Source organism: Rhinoderma darwinii, chromosome 9 (assembly GCF_050947455.1).
Source record: "Rhinoderma darwinii isolate aRhiDar2 chromosome 9, aRhiDar2.hap1, whole genome shotgun sequence".
Classification (NCBI taxonomy): Eukaryota; Metazoa; Chordata; class Amphibia; order Anura; family Rhinodermatidae; genus Rhinoderma; species Rhinoderma darwinii.
Window position 1 is genome coordinate 94,073,621 of NC_134695.1, and position 16,918 is coordinate 94,090,538.

Below are 16,918 nucleotides of genomic sequence, written 5' to 3' on the forward strand. Positions count from 1 at the left end.
TATTTGTTGGTAAAAAGTCGATAGAGGATTACGCCAAACGCCCACCAGTCGACAGCCAGGCCATAGGGGTCTCTCGTTAACATTTCTGGTGCCATATAATAAATTGTTCCACCCCATCCAGTGGTCGTTTGGTCTCCAAAGATGTTTTCTGCAGCCATTCCAAAATCACAAATACGTACGTGGCCCTGGCGGTCAATGATGATGTTATTTGTTTTTAAATCATTGTGGATCACCCCCAGTTGATGTAAGTACTGAATGCCACAAATGATTTCTGCCGTACATATAGTTGTTGTTCTTAAGTCCAAGGGTCCAGTTGCCTCCAGCATCTGCTCCAGGTCGCCGCCAGTGAGATGTTCCATCACAAAGAAGCAATGAGTTTGCGTTTGGAATCCAGCGTATGCATGGCAGAGATACGGGTTGCCAGATGTTCGTCGCAGTACTCTCTGCTCCCTGAGTACGGCCGCCACCTTCGTATTGGCAATGGCTTTGACAGCCACGGTGGTATTTTTGCTTTTGAGTGATGCCAGGAGGACTGTCCCGAATGCCCCTCGACCAAGTTCCTGGTGGAATCGGAAGTGTGACAGTCCAAGGGGCACGATGACAGAGGGTGATTCGGCTGGTTCATTCTCCTCACATTTTTTTTTGTTTTTCCTTTCCTCCTCCTCTTCCTTCTCCACACTTTCTATCTTTCGCTTACCTCCTGTTCTCGCTGGACGCTCGGCATATACTCGGCCTTTGCCGGACAGGCCTCCATGGTGACTTGATGTCTGAAGCTGCCTTGAGAGCTCGTCCTTTGCATCTCTCTCATGTTGATCCTCGCAGAAGCTTTTATGGTGTTCTTGTTCTCTTTTATTGCTTCTTTTATCTGGTCTTCCTCTGTCACTCTCTACACTCTCCCTTTTCCGCTTCTTATCATTTTTGGCATACCCCTTGCTCCCAGCCGGGGCGGGTATCTCTATGGTCCGGCCAGATGTTGTGCTGCTATACTCACTCCTTCTGCTACCTGTCTCACTCAGGTTCTCCATTCCCAATTCCCCAAAACCCAACGAAATATTTCGTAAAAATGCGCTCTCCTAGGACAGTATCCAATATGGAGTCAGAGACGTTGTGGGTGTGTTCCATGTTTATATAGCTTCGTGATGTCATAAGTATTAATAATGTCATAGTAGAACATCCAATGAGATGAGAGATATGCTGGGTGTGTCCCATGTTTATAGAATGCAGTGATGTCACGGCCTAGTAAATGTACTTTACATTTTATTTAAAGAGACATACGGCTCTTTCTTTCTACTAGTTTTTTATGACAAGGAACTTGTAACATGTTCATCAATAACACATTCTTCACCACTTTCTGCAGCCACAGAGTGAGTTCTCTTAGTGACTGGCAATTCCCATCAGCACATCATGGCAGTAGCCGAACACAGGCTGCCATAAACATCGCCAGTATACTGCGGGGATGTGGCTGGAAACTAGGAATTCCAAATTATTGAGCAATTCCAATGATAAATTTGGGAAACCGGATTAATGTTATGTAAATAATAAAGCATTACATGGCGCCCATTGAAATCTTTAGATATACACACACACCATTTACACACTATATACACACACACCACACATAAACACCACATATATAGATACATATACCACATATACACACACACCACATATACATAGTTTTTCCAGGGGCACTTTGATTATGAAGATTAGGTTGAGCTTTGCTGGGGCCTGGCTTGCCATGGTGCGGGTTTTTCCAGACAACACATCTTTTTCCCTTATATTCCCAGTATACTGACCTTACTATATATACTGTACTGTCCTCACTCTAAGGTCCAGACAGTGAGGACAGTGTATACAGTGATGACAGTATACGGGGAATATAGTGTAATGGGCTGGGCAATTAATCGGGAATTTTTTTTTAATTCAGCGTATCTTGTGCATTTCTGAGGTTTTTTCAGTTCAGTTTTTTTTCACGGTCTCAAGTTTATCTGTGTCCTCAAGACGCAGATACAGTTGAATCCAATGTTAGAGCAGGCATCACTGCCTCGCGCCTGTCTGTACCAAGCTGTGAGCTGCTCGGCGCAGACAGGTGTGAAGACGTCTCTGCCTCCCGCCCGCCTATTTGTACTGAGCTGTGAGCGGCTTGACACAGACAGGTACAAGGCAGTGACGTCATCGCACCTGTCTGCACCGAGCCACACAGACCGAAGGGGCAGATGGATCTCTTCCACTCAGCGTTGGGACAGGGTTAGGTGAGTATGCATATTAGTATTTTTATTAGGCACTATTGGGGCTCTGTGGAGAGCAGCTGTGGGGCATTATATTGCGAGGGGACAGCTATGGGGGGCTTTATACTGTGTGGAGGGCAGCTATATTGGCATTATACTGTGTGGGCGCAGTTATGAGGGCATTATACCGTGTGGGGGCAGCTATGGGGCATTATACCGTGTGGGGGCAGCTATGGGGCATTATACTGTGTGGGGGGCAGCTATGGAGCATTATTCTGTGTGGGGGCAGCTATAGGGGCAATATAATGTGTGGGGAGCATTATTTGGCATTAAACTGTGTGGGGGCAATATAGTGTGTGGGGGTAGTTATAGGGGCAATATACTGTGTGGGGGCAGCTATGGGGCATTATGATGTGTGGGGAGCACTATTGGGCAATTTACTATGTGGGGGCAGTGTCAGGATATATTGTATACAGTAGTATACAGCAGGCTCAGGGGATATATATTAATTCAATGGCATAGCATGCAAATAGGGGGCGTGGCATGTAAAAGAGGTGTGGTCTAAATGATCATTAATTTATTGTAATCGAGGTTACATGTTCAATTAATTGTGATTTTGATTAAGGTCATAATCGCCCATCTCTAGTTTATGCAATGAAGATAACTTTGTTGAGACGAGTCTACAATAATCACAGGAGTCCTTAAAGGGAATGTGTCGCTAGAACAATATATATATTTTTTTAGTTAAACTGTTAGTATATAAATGATTACACATTGTTCTAATTTTTTTAATTTTTTCACAAGTCAGGAAATATTATAAATTAGCTTCTAATTTATAACATTTCCATGTGCTGGTCACTAGAGGGAGCAATTCTCAAAATTGCAGCATTGGCATGTGGTAAAGCAACCTCATTGCTTTATGCTGCAAAATTGGAAAAGACACACTCGCTCTAGTGTCCTCACACAATCCCCCCTCCTTTATCCTGGCTAGTGCCAGGAGAAGGAGGTGGTTGAATGTTCAAACCTCCTACACTGTGTGCCGCCATTTTTTGAGCGAATGCACAGTGTAGGAGGATTATATACAGTGGTAATCACACAGTATAACACGGACATAATACACACATCACATACACAAACATAACTTACCTACTCCTGTCGCTGCCGCTCCCTCCGCTCCTAGTCCTTGCCTCTGAACATATGGACGGAAGCCGCGACCGGAAGTAGTCATCTTACTGTCCGGCCGCGGCTTCCGGTACACATGAAAATAGCGCCGGATTTCGCTCTGCCGAAGATCTTCCTTTTGGACTGTGTGGGAGCGGCGCATGCGCCGTTCCCACACAGACGGCGTGCACTATAGTGAATGGAACGGCTCCCGTTCGCATTCTCTATGGGGATGTATGTGCCGTATTCCATCTCTGTATGTGTCGTCAATCGACACATACAGAGATGAAAAAACAAAAATGGCAGCCCCCACAGAGAAGTAAAAGAAAGAAAAAAGTACAACACAAAAACCCAAATAAATAAAATGTACTTTAATGACATAATAAAAGCAATAACATATAAAACATTTTTTTTTTCGTGACACCTTCCCTTTAAGGGCTCACACACACACAAGTGCCCCCTCATTACCGCGCTTACTCACCGTTGATATACGGTATGGTTCCAGCGGGAGTAGCGACCTGTACTTTAGCTGCAATGTACATGTAATTGACAGGGTGACTTACACTGGATCCATATAGATAGACGCAATAGATCAGAACACAGCTCACAGGTTACATCATGGGTGGCAAGCTTTACCGGGACAACTATTTGCCAAGATTTTGCACAAAAAGGAACAGTCCCAGCAATATATGGGACTCTTGGCAAATATAATATATATACACACACAGGTGTGAGGTATGAACGTAACACCCCTATGTTTGAAGTGTTGCGCGTTGCTTTTTCCCCTTTTTAGAGAAATATTGGTGTTGCGCCTTAGTAGGAAAATGTTGGTGCGGTTTCTTTTACAGGACTATGAGTTAGGCCGAGATAAGACCATACAAGAAAGTTATTATGTGTTCCAGACGGTGCAGAATTCGCCTCCATAAGTGTAACTGTTCTCTTTATGTCAAGTCTTTAGGCCGCTTATAAGTATCTTAGAAGATATTCATATATGTTAATATATATTGTTATATCGGGGAAGTTGGTGGCGGTTGTCATAACTGGGCGATGCAGCAACATGGCAGTGGGGTTATTTTATCCTGGGCACCATGTGGCTGGGGAGCCCTGTGATGACACAGGACGCAGCAATGTTCTAGTTACACTCGAGCGTAGGGGATTGGATTTCTTGGAGTCTATTTAGAGACGTCCTCTTCCTGCCCGAATGTTGTTTTCGAGTGATGCAGGCCGGCGTGTGAGGAAAACCCATGTGTAGCCGAGTTCCTTCACATGACTTGAGTAAGTAGAGTCGTCTATTACGTTACCCCAACCATTTGTTAAACTCCCTAAACTCTTACTGATTAAATAGAAACAAGGGGACTTTATTGTTAGCCGTTTATTGTTTCAAATTGTACAGAAAATACATTTTCATTCAATATTTTCAAAACATTAAATAACATAGAATTCCCATAATGGAATTCAAAACCACAAAACCCGACCCTATCGGGGTCATAACATTATAAGCATAGCATAAATAATAAGAATAAATAACGGGAAGTCCTTGAAGCTAAAAATTATGTTAGCCAATTCCTTTTTTGAGCCGGCCTCACTTTTTACAAATCTTCACGCATGCTTATCTGGGAGAGAGATTTTGATACTCAATTTTCTATGCTTGATTGGAAACGTGCGCTCTCTTGGGTAAAATAAAAGGTGTCTCATGGTATTAATCACTGGGAGACAGCACAAAAACTGCTCCTTCGTTGGTATTTCACACCAGTTAAATTTGCACAAATAGATAATACCTGTCCTGAGACTTGTTGGAGACAATGCTTTCTTAAAGGCACCTACCTCCATCTGCGGTGGTCCTGGCTGGTAATTAGGCCTTTATGGGAATCGGTCTTTAATTTGATGCATACGGTAACTACTCATTCGATTCCACCAGACCCAGCCTTGGCATTGTGCTTCTTGGGAATGAAGCATCTCCCAAAAGATCTGGTAGTGGTCATTAGCCATATAATACTTGCCGTACGACTGATTATTGCCCGGCATTGGAAATTACCTATCACCCACTTGAAACAGGAGGTGATTAATGCAGTGACTCATTCTTAGGAGCAGTTATATTGTGCCAGATTCCCCGGAGGTCATTAAAATATGGCTCTATGGTCACCATGGACCATTTTTTAAGCTATGGTATCTTCATAGTATTTTCTGTTAACTCGTGGTATATTTGTTAGCGTATATATATTTTGTATACTGATTTTATGGAAGATCCTAATTGTCAACTACTATAACCAATTTTGCTTTTTGGTCTCTGATACTGATTGTAAAGGATCTGCCAGGCACAGCTTCTGTATCTACGCCCATAGGTAATCAGTCTGCACCTGCTTCTATGTCTGTGAGACTGACTCCTTCTTCCACCACTCAGGATGGCAGGCTTAGGAGTGGGAGAGCCTATTGCAGCCTGGCCAGACGGAGCTAGCTCCCGCCCTCTGTCTATTTATACCTGCCTTTCCTGTTCCTCCTTGCTTGTGATTCTTCTCTCTTGGTTTCCTGGCCCTGCTGCAGCTTCTTGAACTATTTGTCCCTGCTTCGTATTGACCCTGGCTTGCTGACTACTCTCCTGCTCTGCGTTTGGTACCTCGTGCTCTCCTGGTTTGACTCGGCTTGTTCACTACTCTCCTGCTCTGCGTCTGGCACCTCGTACTCTCCTGGTTTGACTCGGCTCGTTTACTACTCTTGTTGCTCACGGTGTTGCCATGGGCAACTGCCCCGTTTCCCTTAGGTTCTGTGTTCCCTTGTCTGTATGTCTGTCGTGCACTTATTGAGTGTAGGGACCGTCGCCCAGTTGTACCCCGTCGCCTAGGGCAGGTCGTTGCAAGTAGGCAGGGACTGAGTGGCGGGTAGATTAGGGCTCACTTGTCTGTTTCCCTACCCCCATCATTACATAATCACAAGCAAGGAGGAACAGGAAAGGCAGGTATAAATAGGCAGAGGGCGGGAGCTAGCTCCGTCTGGCCAGGCTGCGATAGGCTCTCCCACTCCTAAGCCTGCCATCCTGAGTGGTGGAAGATGGAGTCAGTCTCACAGAAAGAGAAGCAGGTGCAGACTGATTACCTATGGGCGTAGATACAGAAGCTGTGCCTGGCAGATCCTTTACACTGATATTGAATGCTGATTTATATCTACATTTCTGTGCTCAGGTACTTTTGTCCTTTTCCCTCCCCTTGCTTTTCCCTTCACCTACCTCCTTCGCTGATTGTTTACATCAGGGGTCGGGAACCTATGGCTCGCGAGCCAGATATGGCTCTTTTGATGGCCGTATCTGGCTCGCAGACAGGGCTCCTACCCAGTGGCGGATTATTATTAGGGCGTTTCGGGCCCAAGACTGCCAGGGGGCCCAAGGAGCCTATGACCGCCCGAACCCCCTCATGCCCAGTGGCGTCGCTAGCACCGGAGGGAGCCCCGGTGCCAGGACCGCACCTGTCAGGCGAGGGGAGCTTTGCTTCTACTTAGCAGCCGTGGTCTGTGCTGCTTTAGAAGCTCCCCCTCCAGCCCCCCTTCCCTGCTCTAAACATCTCTGCTGCTAGCTGTCGGGACATGGGGGAGGGGAGACTGTCGGCGGGCTCTGTGCTGTGAGCAGGAGAAGAGCTGCAGTGAAGACATAAAAGGTAAGTGCATGTGTGTTTAATATCCATATTCATGTGTGTTTAATGTCCATATTCATGTATGTTTAATGTCCATATTCATGTATGTTTAATGTCCATATTCATGTGTTTACAAGGTGTACTTTGTGTATAATGTGCATACTCGTGTATAATGTGCCTACTTAGTGTATAATGTGCATACTCGTGTGTACTTTGTGTACTATGCATACTTTGTGTATAATGTGCCTACTTTGTGTACTTTGTGCATAATGTGTGTACTTTGTGTACTGTGCGTACTTTGTGCATAATGTGCGTACTTTGTGCATAATGTGGTACTTTGTGTACTGTGCATACTTTGTGCATAATGTGCCTACTTTGTGCATAATGTGCCTACTTTGTGCATAATGTGCGTACTTTGTGCATAATGTGCCTACTTTGTGCATAATGTGCGTACTTTGTGCATAATGTGGTACTTTGTGTACTGTGCATACTTTGTGCATAATGTGCGTACTTTGTGTACTTTGTGCATAATGTGCGTACTTTGTGCATAATGTGCCTACTTTGTGCATAATGTGCGTACTTTGTGTACTTTGTGCATAATGTGCGTACTTTGTGCATAATGTGCATACTTTGTGTACTTTGTGCATAATGTGCGTACTTTGTGCATAATGTCCTTACTTTGTGCATAATGTGCGTACTTTGTGTACTTTGTGCATAATGTGCGTACTTTGTGCATAATGTGCCTACTTTGTGCATAATGTGCGTACTTTGTGTACTTTGTGCATAATGTGCGTACTTTGTGCATAATGTGCATACTTTGTGTACTTTGTGCATAATGTGCGTACTTTGTGCATAATGTCCTTACTTTGTGCATAATGTGCGTACTTTGTGCATAATATGGTACTTTGTGTACTGTGCGTACTTTGTGCATAATGTGCCTACTTTGTGTACTTTGTGCATAATGTGGTACTTTGTGTACTTTGTGCATAATGTGCGTACTTTGTGCATAATGTGCCTACTTTGTGTACTTTGTGCATAATGTGCGTACTTTGTGCATAATGTGCATAATGTGCGTACTTTGTGCATAATGTGCGTACTTTGTGCATAATTTGCGTACTTTGTGCATAATGTGGTACTTTGTGTACTGTGCGTACTTTGTGCATAATGTGCCTACTTTGTGTACTTTGTGCATAATGTGGTACTTTGTGTACTGTGCGTACTTTGTGCATAATGTGCATAATGTGCGTACTTTGTGCATAATGTGCCTACTTTGTGTACTGTGTGTACTTTGTGCATAATGTGCGTACTTTGTGCATAATGTGCGTACTTTGTGCATAATGTGCGTACTGTGTGTACTTTGTGCATAATGTGCCTACTTTGTGTACTAGTGTTTAGGTAGTGTTAGCAATAGTTACGGCGCGGCAGGGTGGTGGTGGAGAAGGGGGGCCCAAGTTTGGGTAACAGCCCAGGGCCCATGGTCTTCTTAATCCGCCACTGCTCCTACCTGTCTATGGGAAGGATGCATGCACCGCGCTCCATCAGCCCGTGCACCGCGCTCCATCAGGCCGCGGTGCACGCTGATATTGGTAGTTCTTTGATGGCCTGATAAGCATTGGCAGCAGTGGTGAGCGGCAGGGAGCATGGACTACATTTCCCATAACTCCCTGCATAGCCGCGCCGTCTGCAAGCACGCACCTGCGTCCCCTAGTGAAGCGGCATCTGCCTCCTCCCTTGTGTCTCCCTTGGACGTTAACGGTAGGAAGTATTCTATTCGTCGTTGGTTTAGCAACAGCATTAAAACGTTATTATGTTATAAAAAAAAGAGTTCGGAGATTTGTTGTTCTTTAAAATTAAATACAAGTCAATGTGTGCACTTTATGTACAGTGAGACTATTTAATAAAGTTAAATTATTTATTACGCTGGGTGTGCCTGCTTGTATGTACCACTTTAAGTAGTAAATGCTTTAGTTCCCTATGGGTCTGAGCCTCTCTTTTTTGTTCATTTTCTGTAAGACCAACACTTTTAAAAGGGCCACTGACAGATACAATTGCTCCAGCGGTCACTTAGTACACAAAGGAGTGTTCCTCTCTGCTGCACTAAGCCACCGCTGGACCTAAACAATAATTCGCTGTAAAATAATAAAATAGATAATTGACATAACTGACAATGCGTTGTGTGACATGTCCAACATTCCAGCTTCTTTCTTCTGCGAATTCCTCAAAGCTGGCATTCTCTCAACATCAGGTGGGAAGAATGCCAGCTTCCAGTCATGCGCAGGAAAAAGAAGAAGCCAGACTGCTGGACTGATGTCATGCATCGCAAGCTCACAATGTAAGTTATTTATTTAATTTTTTTACTGCTAATTACCATTGTTTCAGTCCAGTTGTGGCTTTATACAGCAGGGAGGAGCATTCCTTGCTGTACTAAGTGAACATTGGAGCGATTGATCTGTCAATGGCCCTTTAAACATATTGTACGGCTCTCGCGGAATTATATTTCAAAATATGTGGCGTTTACGGCTCTCTTAGCCAAAAAGGTTCCTGACCCCTGGTTTACATGGTTGTACTTGAAAGTATATTCCATATTGTTTGTTTTTGAAAAATAAATAAAAAAATGTAATTGCAAAAATAAATTATGTTAGCCATCTGCCCACACCACTTTTTTACTTCCAGCCGTAACTCGGCTCGGAGGCACCGAGCACCCCTGCAGATGGCTCTAACCAAAAACCACTTCCAAGGGATAACACCCTAAGAAGCCCTAAAAATTATTTTGGGGGAGGCATACCACTGATGCAACCCCCCACCACTTTTTACTGACCAACTTCAAAGACTCCCCCCGCCATAGCGAAACAGTCCTTGACCACCTCAAGCCTGTGAGTCCCTCCAAACAACAACCGCCCTGTCAACCCCTTCCATAATTGCCAACCACCATAAGTCCATTCCAACCTCATTCAAATGCACACCATCCCCTCTCCAAAAACCGCCTTCATCTGACTCCAGATCCCTGTGTCTGACACAAATTCCGCCATTTCTAGCTACAAAACTGGAAACGGCCCGGTTAACCTTTATTCTGGCCTTATTCAACAGTTCAACACAATGGGCAAGTCGCCAAAGTCGCCTTTGAACAATGTCGGACCACACGGTAACTAGTCCTGGATTCAAAGCCCACAAACAAAGTACATCATGTTTTATATCCTTAACAAGCTCACAGAATGGTCGCAGGCCCAAATTATTACCCCCCAACGTGAAGGACCAGGATATCTGGTACCCGGTCAAACTGCGCGTATGTCTGAAACTCGGGCAAGACCAGTCTTCACAGCATACCTCAAAATCCCGGCCAGTGAAGAACTGCGTTATCCTGAGGAATCCTGAGCTTGCGACTGTCCGGCCGTATATCAGCCCGCAGAGCACCCCAGTACACGTAGGAATGCCCTAATATCCAAACCAAACACGGGTGTGGGCCTGAAAAGAAAATATTCACACACATACAGAAGCAATTATGCCTCAACCTTAAAGAATCATGATATTCCACCTGTAACGTACACCCATCACAGCAAGAGAGAAAATTCACAGCAGGTGTTGGCGAACACATACGAACCAAAGTGCGCCGATTCCCACCGACTGATACCCGTTCCATCCAAACCCCACCGCACTGCTTCGGTCGCTGCACCTATCCGAAAGGATTGAGAAACGTAATTCCCAGGGCTAATGGCGCTCGTAGTCAAACACTTCTTAAAAACAGAGCAAAACTGGAAACGCAAAAGAAAAGTACAGTCTTCGTGTTGAAGCAACACTGATTCCAAATTCCCGCAAGCAATGGACAGGGCACACCGCGATCCCAGGACCATCCTCTCTAACCGCCGGGCACCGCCGTGGCTGAAATTCCTACCAGGCCTAAGCCCCTGGGAAGGAGCATTTCCCCCAGAATCCTGACCTGTAGGGTCCCCACAGGGGCTCCTCCTGCGGCACCAAACCAAAAGCAGGATTACTTAAGGGCCGGCCTCCTGGGGTGAAGTTTTTTGACATGTGACTGCTTCAGCTAATCAAAGGCGGTCACATGGACTACAGTGTCTGCCCAGGAGGCTGGGCTGAGCTCATAACAGAGGGACGTGTCTCCATGACATTGCCCGGTTGTTAAGTATAAACTTTTTTTTATTATTGCTACAGTATTTTCGCAGCACACATGCCGCCCAAAAAACAGCACCACAATTTGGTGTGGTTTTTCGGGCGGAATTCCCTGTGCTTTCTAGGATGGATACACTGTGTACTTTTACGAAGCGTATCTGCCCCGTGTGTTCCTATCCTATTAGCCAGAGCAGAGAGCCGCAACCAAGAGTAACTTTAGCTCTGGAAGACTTGGCCCCTGCCATGTATTAGATGGTCGCCCTTTATTTGAATGGGTATTATCTAGTACAGGGGTCTCAAGCACACGGCCCCTGGGGCTGTCATCTGCGGCCCGCGGGACACAGAGCCGCTAGTATAGGCTCTGCTCCGAGACTCTGGAATTCCCTGTCATCGCTGTCCACATATGAACAGCGATGTCTGGGGCTTCCCCAGAGCCGGAGTCCCGGGCAGAGCGCTATTATAGGCTCTGCTCCGGGACTCTGCAATTACCTGACATCGGTGTCCATGTTTGGACACACGATGTCTGGGCCTTCCCCAGAGCCGGAGTCCCAGGCAGAGCGCTAGTATAGGCTCTGCTCTGGGACACTGGGGAGGCCTCTGACATCGCTGTCCATACATCGACAATGATGTCAGGGGCTTCCCCAGAGCAGGAGTCCCAGTGATTTCAGGAGCACATTTGGAGTCCCAGGATGAGCCTCCTACCGCTCTGCCCGGGACTCCAGCTCTGGGGTTGCCCCTGATATCTCTGTCCATATATGGACAGTGATGTCAGGAGCAGAGATGGAATCCCAGGCAGAGTGCTAGAAGCGGCTCTGCTCCGGGACTCCAGCTCTGGGCAAGCCCCTGACATCACTGTGGCAGCATCATGCGGAGGGCACTGTGGCAGCATCTACAGAGGGCACTGTGGCAGCATCTACGGAGGGCACTGTGGCAGCATCTACAGAGCGCACTGTGGCAGCATCTACAGAGGGCACTGTGGCAGCATCTACGGAGGGCACTGGCAGCATCTACGGAGGGCACTGGCAGCATCTACGGAGGGCACTGGCAGCATCTACGGAGGGCACTGTGGCAGCATCTACGGAGGGCACTGTGGCAGCATCTACAGAGGACACTGTGGCAGCATCTACAGAGGGCACTGTGGCAGTATCTACAGAGGAAACTGGCATTATCTAGGGGTGTGTTACATTATCTACAGAGGGCACACTGTTGCATTATCTACAGAGGACACTCTGGCAGCATCTACAGAGGGCACTGTGGCAGTATCTACAGAGGAAACTGGCATTATCTAGGGGTGTGTTGCATTATCTACAAATGGCACACTGTTGCATTATCTACAGAGGGCACTGTGGCAGCATCTACAGAGGGCTCTGTGTCAGCATCTACAGAGGACTCTGTGTCAGCATCTACAGAGGGCACTGTGGCAGCATCTACAGAGGACTCTGTGGCAGCATCTACGGAGGGCACTGTGGCAGCATCTACAGAGGGCACTGTGGCAGCATCTACAGAGGACACTGTGGCAGCATCTACGGAGGGCACTGTGGCAGCATCTACGGAGGGCACTGTCAGCATCTACGGAGAGCACTGTGGCAGCATCTACGGAGTACACTGTGGCAGCATCTATGGAGGGCACTGTGGCAGCATCTACAGAGGGAACTGTGGCAGCATCCACAGAGGACACTGTGGCAGAATCTACAGAGGGCACTGTGGCAGTATCTACAGAGGAAACTGGCATTATCTAGGGGTGTGTTGCATTATCTACAGAGGGCACACTGTTGCATTATCTACAAAGGGCACACTGTTGCATTATCTACAGAGGGCACTGTGGCAACATCTACATAGGGCTCTGTGTCAGCATCTACAGAGGACTCTGTCAGCATCTACAGAGGGCACTGTGGCAGCATCTACAGAGGACTCTGTGTCAGCATCTACAGAGGGCTCTGGCAGCATCTACAGAGGGCACTGTGGCAGCATCTACAGAGGGCACTGTGGCAGCATCTACAGAGGGCACTGTGGCAGCATCTACAGAGGGCACTGTGGCAGCATCTACAGAGGGCACTGTGGCACTATCTAAAAGGGGGATGCCCAATCTTGACATGTGTGTCTTCCAAACGCTGCTAACTGAGCCGCCGCCTGCATTTAGCGACACTTAAACTGGAAAACTGGATTGTTGAAATAAGCACGTGGAGAAATATCTCAAATTTTAAACCTAGTGGTATTATTATAGTAATATAGTGTTATAGTAGTTCAAATAACTAATTAACAATAATTTTGTATTGTATCAAATTTGAAAGTAATACGGCCCGTCAACTTCCCATTTTTTCTATATGTGGCCCACTTACCCGGCCGAGTTTGAAACCCCTGATCTAGTACTACATTTCCACTGCTGGCGAAATGTGCGTCTGCTGCCAGACCCATAGTGATCAAATCATGATCGTTACAATCAAAATACCACGGGCAAGTCAACAAGTGCAATGTTACTTAAAGCAGATTTGTCACTAATATTGTAGGTGCAGGTTTGGTGTGTCATATCAACTATTTTTGTAAAATATCATTAAAAGTAATACGCCTGATTTATAGGCAGCGATATCTAATGAGTTTGGCACTGCCACACACCTTCCTGAGGACTGGGTGACTGCAGCCTTTATATTAATGTGGATTTGCTTAGGAGTCTGCCGACAGGAGCAGTAATTGGGCGACTAGTAAAAAAAAAAACACAAAAAAGTTAACAAATAGAAGAGATTTATGATGGCATCTAATCTGATTACAGCTCTTTTTTCTCTAAAGCTGGTTGTAAAAATTGACCAACACCATCATAATGGCCTCAGATGCTCTGACGTAGATGACTTAGTGGAAACTATTGCCCCCGGAGTGCCAACTGGACATCAGCTGCTCACCAATGGCAGGAAGACTAATAGTTTACACTTCTCCACCCGCATTACTCTTTTGAAGTCCTGTTTCAGGGAAGTCACAGGGACAAGGTAATTTCCTAAAGCAGTCCTATCCTTGTTACCTTTAAATGTTTTTGTAAAATGCAAAAAATTACCTCTAGGTGTCACTGCTGCTATTGTAACTTTCAGCAGTTGACCAAAACTTTTCTAGATAGAATATATAAACATATCTACAGTATAAGTGGGGTCTGAACAATGAATGCGTACATGTATTTGGATGAAACAAATAGAAAGGGGTCATATTTTTCCAATTAGGAATGTTTTTTGAGTAATACAATTAGCTTTAAGCGTATTTAAAAACAGCGTCTCCATCTATGACACCTGGCTTGTAGTGCTCATGAACTTGATTGATTTGCTTTGTTGCCCCTATTGTTTTCACTGCTGATCAGCTGAATGTAGCGGAGACTGCAGTGTGATTGGCAGTTTTGTTATGAGGTCACGGTTTTTGTTGGTGTCCTGTCATGACAGATCACTGCACACACTCCTCAGCGCTGTATATTGTATATTTGTCATTATTTTTGTTGATCAAAAAGTAACGGTCATTTCCAAAAACTTTTGACATGTCAAAGTGACACGTCAGAAATTTTAATCGGTGGTAGTCCAGGTGCTGAGACCCCCACCGATCTCTAAAACGAAGAGGCAGATATGCTCGTCTGAGGGCTGTGCCCCTTCTGCTGTAATGGTATAACAACGGCTCTTCTCGGAAAGACAGTTAGCTGAAGAAGCTTCAGCTAACCCTGCCTCTATGAGGATAGCTGTAGTTATACCATTACAGCAGAAGGGGTACAGCGCTCAGTTGAGCCCTTATACCCTTCACTTTAGCGATTGGTGGGGGTCTCCGCACCCAGAATTCCTATCTACAAAACTTCTGATATATCACTATAGAAAAAGGAAAGTGAGGCAGCACAACCAAATAGATGAAAAAATGATCCGGTTTAATTCCACATACATTTTAGCTCAGTGTGAGCCTTTCTCAAGCATCACACTAAACAGGGTAATTTTTTCATTTATTTGGTTGTGCTGTCTCACTTTCCTTTTTTGAAGGGTCAATGGACTGTGACCCAGGAGGCGTTTACCCACCCAATTTATTTGTCCAGCGCTGCTGATCTCTATCTGATATGTCACTATATGTCAAAAGTTTTATGAAATGTCACTCTTTTAAGATTTATTTACTAGAAATTATAAGGGATTGTACAGGATTAGAAAAACACGTCTGCTGTCTTCCACACCGGTGTCACGGTTATGGGGTATGTGGTCCGACTAGGACGCTCCGACGTAGCAGCTGGTCAAACTATAGTCAATAAGTCTCTAGGACAAGACTACCTAGATAGATGATTTGGCCGATACTCGGCACAGATGACACTCGGCACAGATGACACTTTTTAAAGTCCAGGGTGTATAGGGATTGGCTGGGGAACTTTGCACTTTACAGGACTCAGAAGGGAGCTGCAGCCGTGTGTGCCAGCGTCTCTGGGGAGGGAGACGCCAGCATAAAGAGATTCCTGCGGCTGCCGGTAAGTAGGATGTCCCGGCGGTCAGCAACCGCAACAACCTGTCATTGGTTTCGGGGTGTTATTGCAGCTCAACCTTATTTACTTCAATAGAACCGAGCTGCTGTAGTACCAAACATAACCCATTGACAGGTGTCGCACGTTTTTTTGGAAGAAAGCAGCCATATTTTTCTGGTCTTGTACAATCCCTTTAGGCCGGGTTCGAACATTGTGTTCTTGTTACAGAAGGTTTGTTACAGAATCCGCCCTAAAATTCCGAAACAAAGTACAGTACAATGTTAGTAAGCGGAGTTTTAACAAACTCCATTCATGTACAGCGCAAAAAATAAAAATAAGCTGTGGATTGTACCCATCCACAGTAGAGGACATTCAGATCTCTTTTACTTTACTAGACGTTTGCTGGGCATTTGCTGCATAGAAATTGATAAACATTCCATGAAGGGGGTTCCCATAAGGATAGACCAATCCCTATTCGCTAATAATATTGTGATCCCCTAAAAATATCTACATCACACAAGCAGCACTATTAAAAGCTCCTCCAGACGTCAAGTCCCTCAGGTGATGTCGTACTTCCTTGTTTCTAGAACCACAGCTATGATACAACTTCCTAATATTGTAATTGCAGTTAAAGAGTAAAAGGATTTGGAAATTATTTTTTGCAACACACAGAGATTTTGATCACCGAAAAACAACTAACACAGCGTTCTAAACCAGGGGTCATTTCAGTCACTGTACTGCAATAAATGACTGCAAGCATAAGGTTTGGCGGGTTTGTGGGTACGGCTGCTGAAAACCCATCAACCGGCTGATGCGGAGGGCTGCCACACATTTCTGTAGTATTACACTGCTCTCATTCAATGCAATAGGCGACCGTGTATCGCATGGTTGTGCGGGGTCCTCCCCAGTAACTCTCTACCATGACTAAAAAGACATGGAGAGGGGTCGTCCTGCATTCATGTGTTACTCCTCTGCACCCTCTTATTGCTAACTTACAGACAGTAGAAGAGAGGTCAGAGGGAAAAAAAGTACAACATGACTGCAGGATCAGACTACACAGGATGTTTGTAGTCTGTAGCCTTGGACACACATTGGTCTGCAGGGGAGCTGTGTATACAAAAGGTGGATTGTGGAAAAGTTGCGTCGTTTTTAAAAAAAATTTAGATGCATTGATAAAATAACAAAAGAATGTTCTTGGATCATTATCTAGTCAGACTATCACTGTCTACAGTCAGATCGTTATAGCTATGGCCTGAATGAATGAAGTCGTCTTAATAAAAGCACGGTTAGTGTTGGAGTATTGAATAGCAGACATTTTATCGACAAAA

The 16,918-nt window shown here is 45.3% G+C and overlaps 1 long non-coding RNA gene across 1 annotated transcript; it reads left to right on the top strand.

Annotated features, from left to right (window-relative positions):
• The first annotated feature begins 9,253 nt into the window (after positions 1 to 9,253).
• On the top strand, positions 9,254 to 16,916 carry LOC142661241 (uncharacterized). Its single transcript, XR_012850680.1, has 3 exons — positions 9,254 to 9,341; positions 13,919 to 14,112; positions 16,801 to 16,916. It is a non-coding gene; the product is annotated as an uncharacterized LOC142661241 (long non-coding RNA).
• Positions 16,917 to 16,918: the final 2 nt, after the last annotated feature.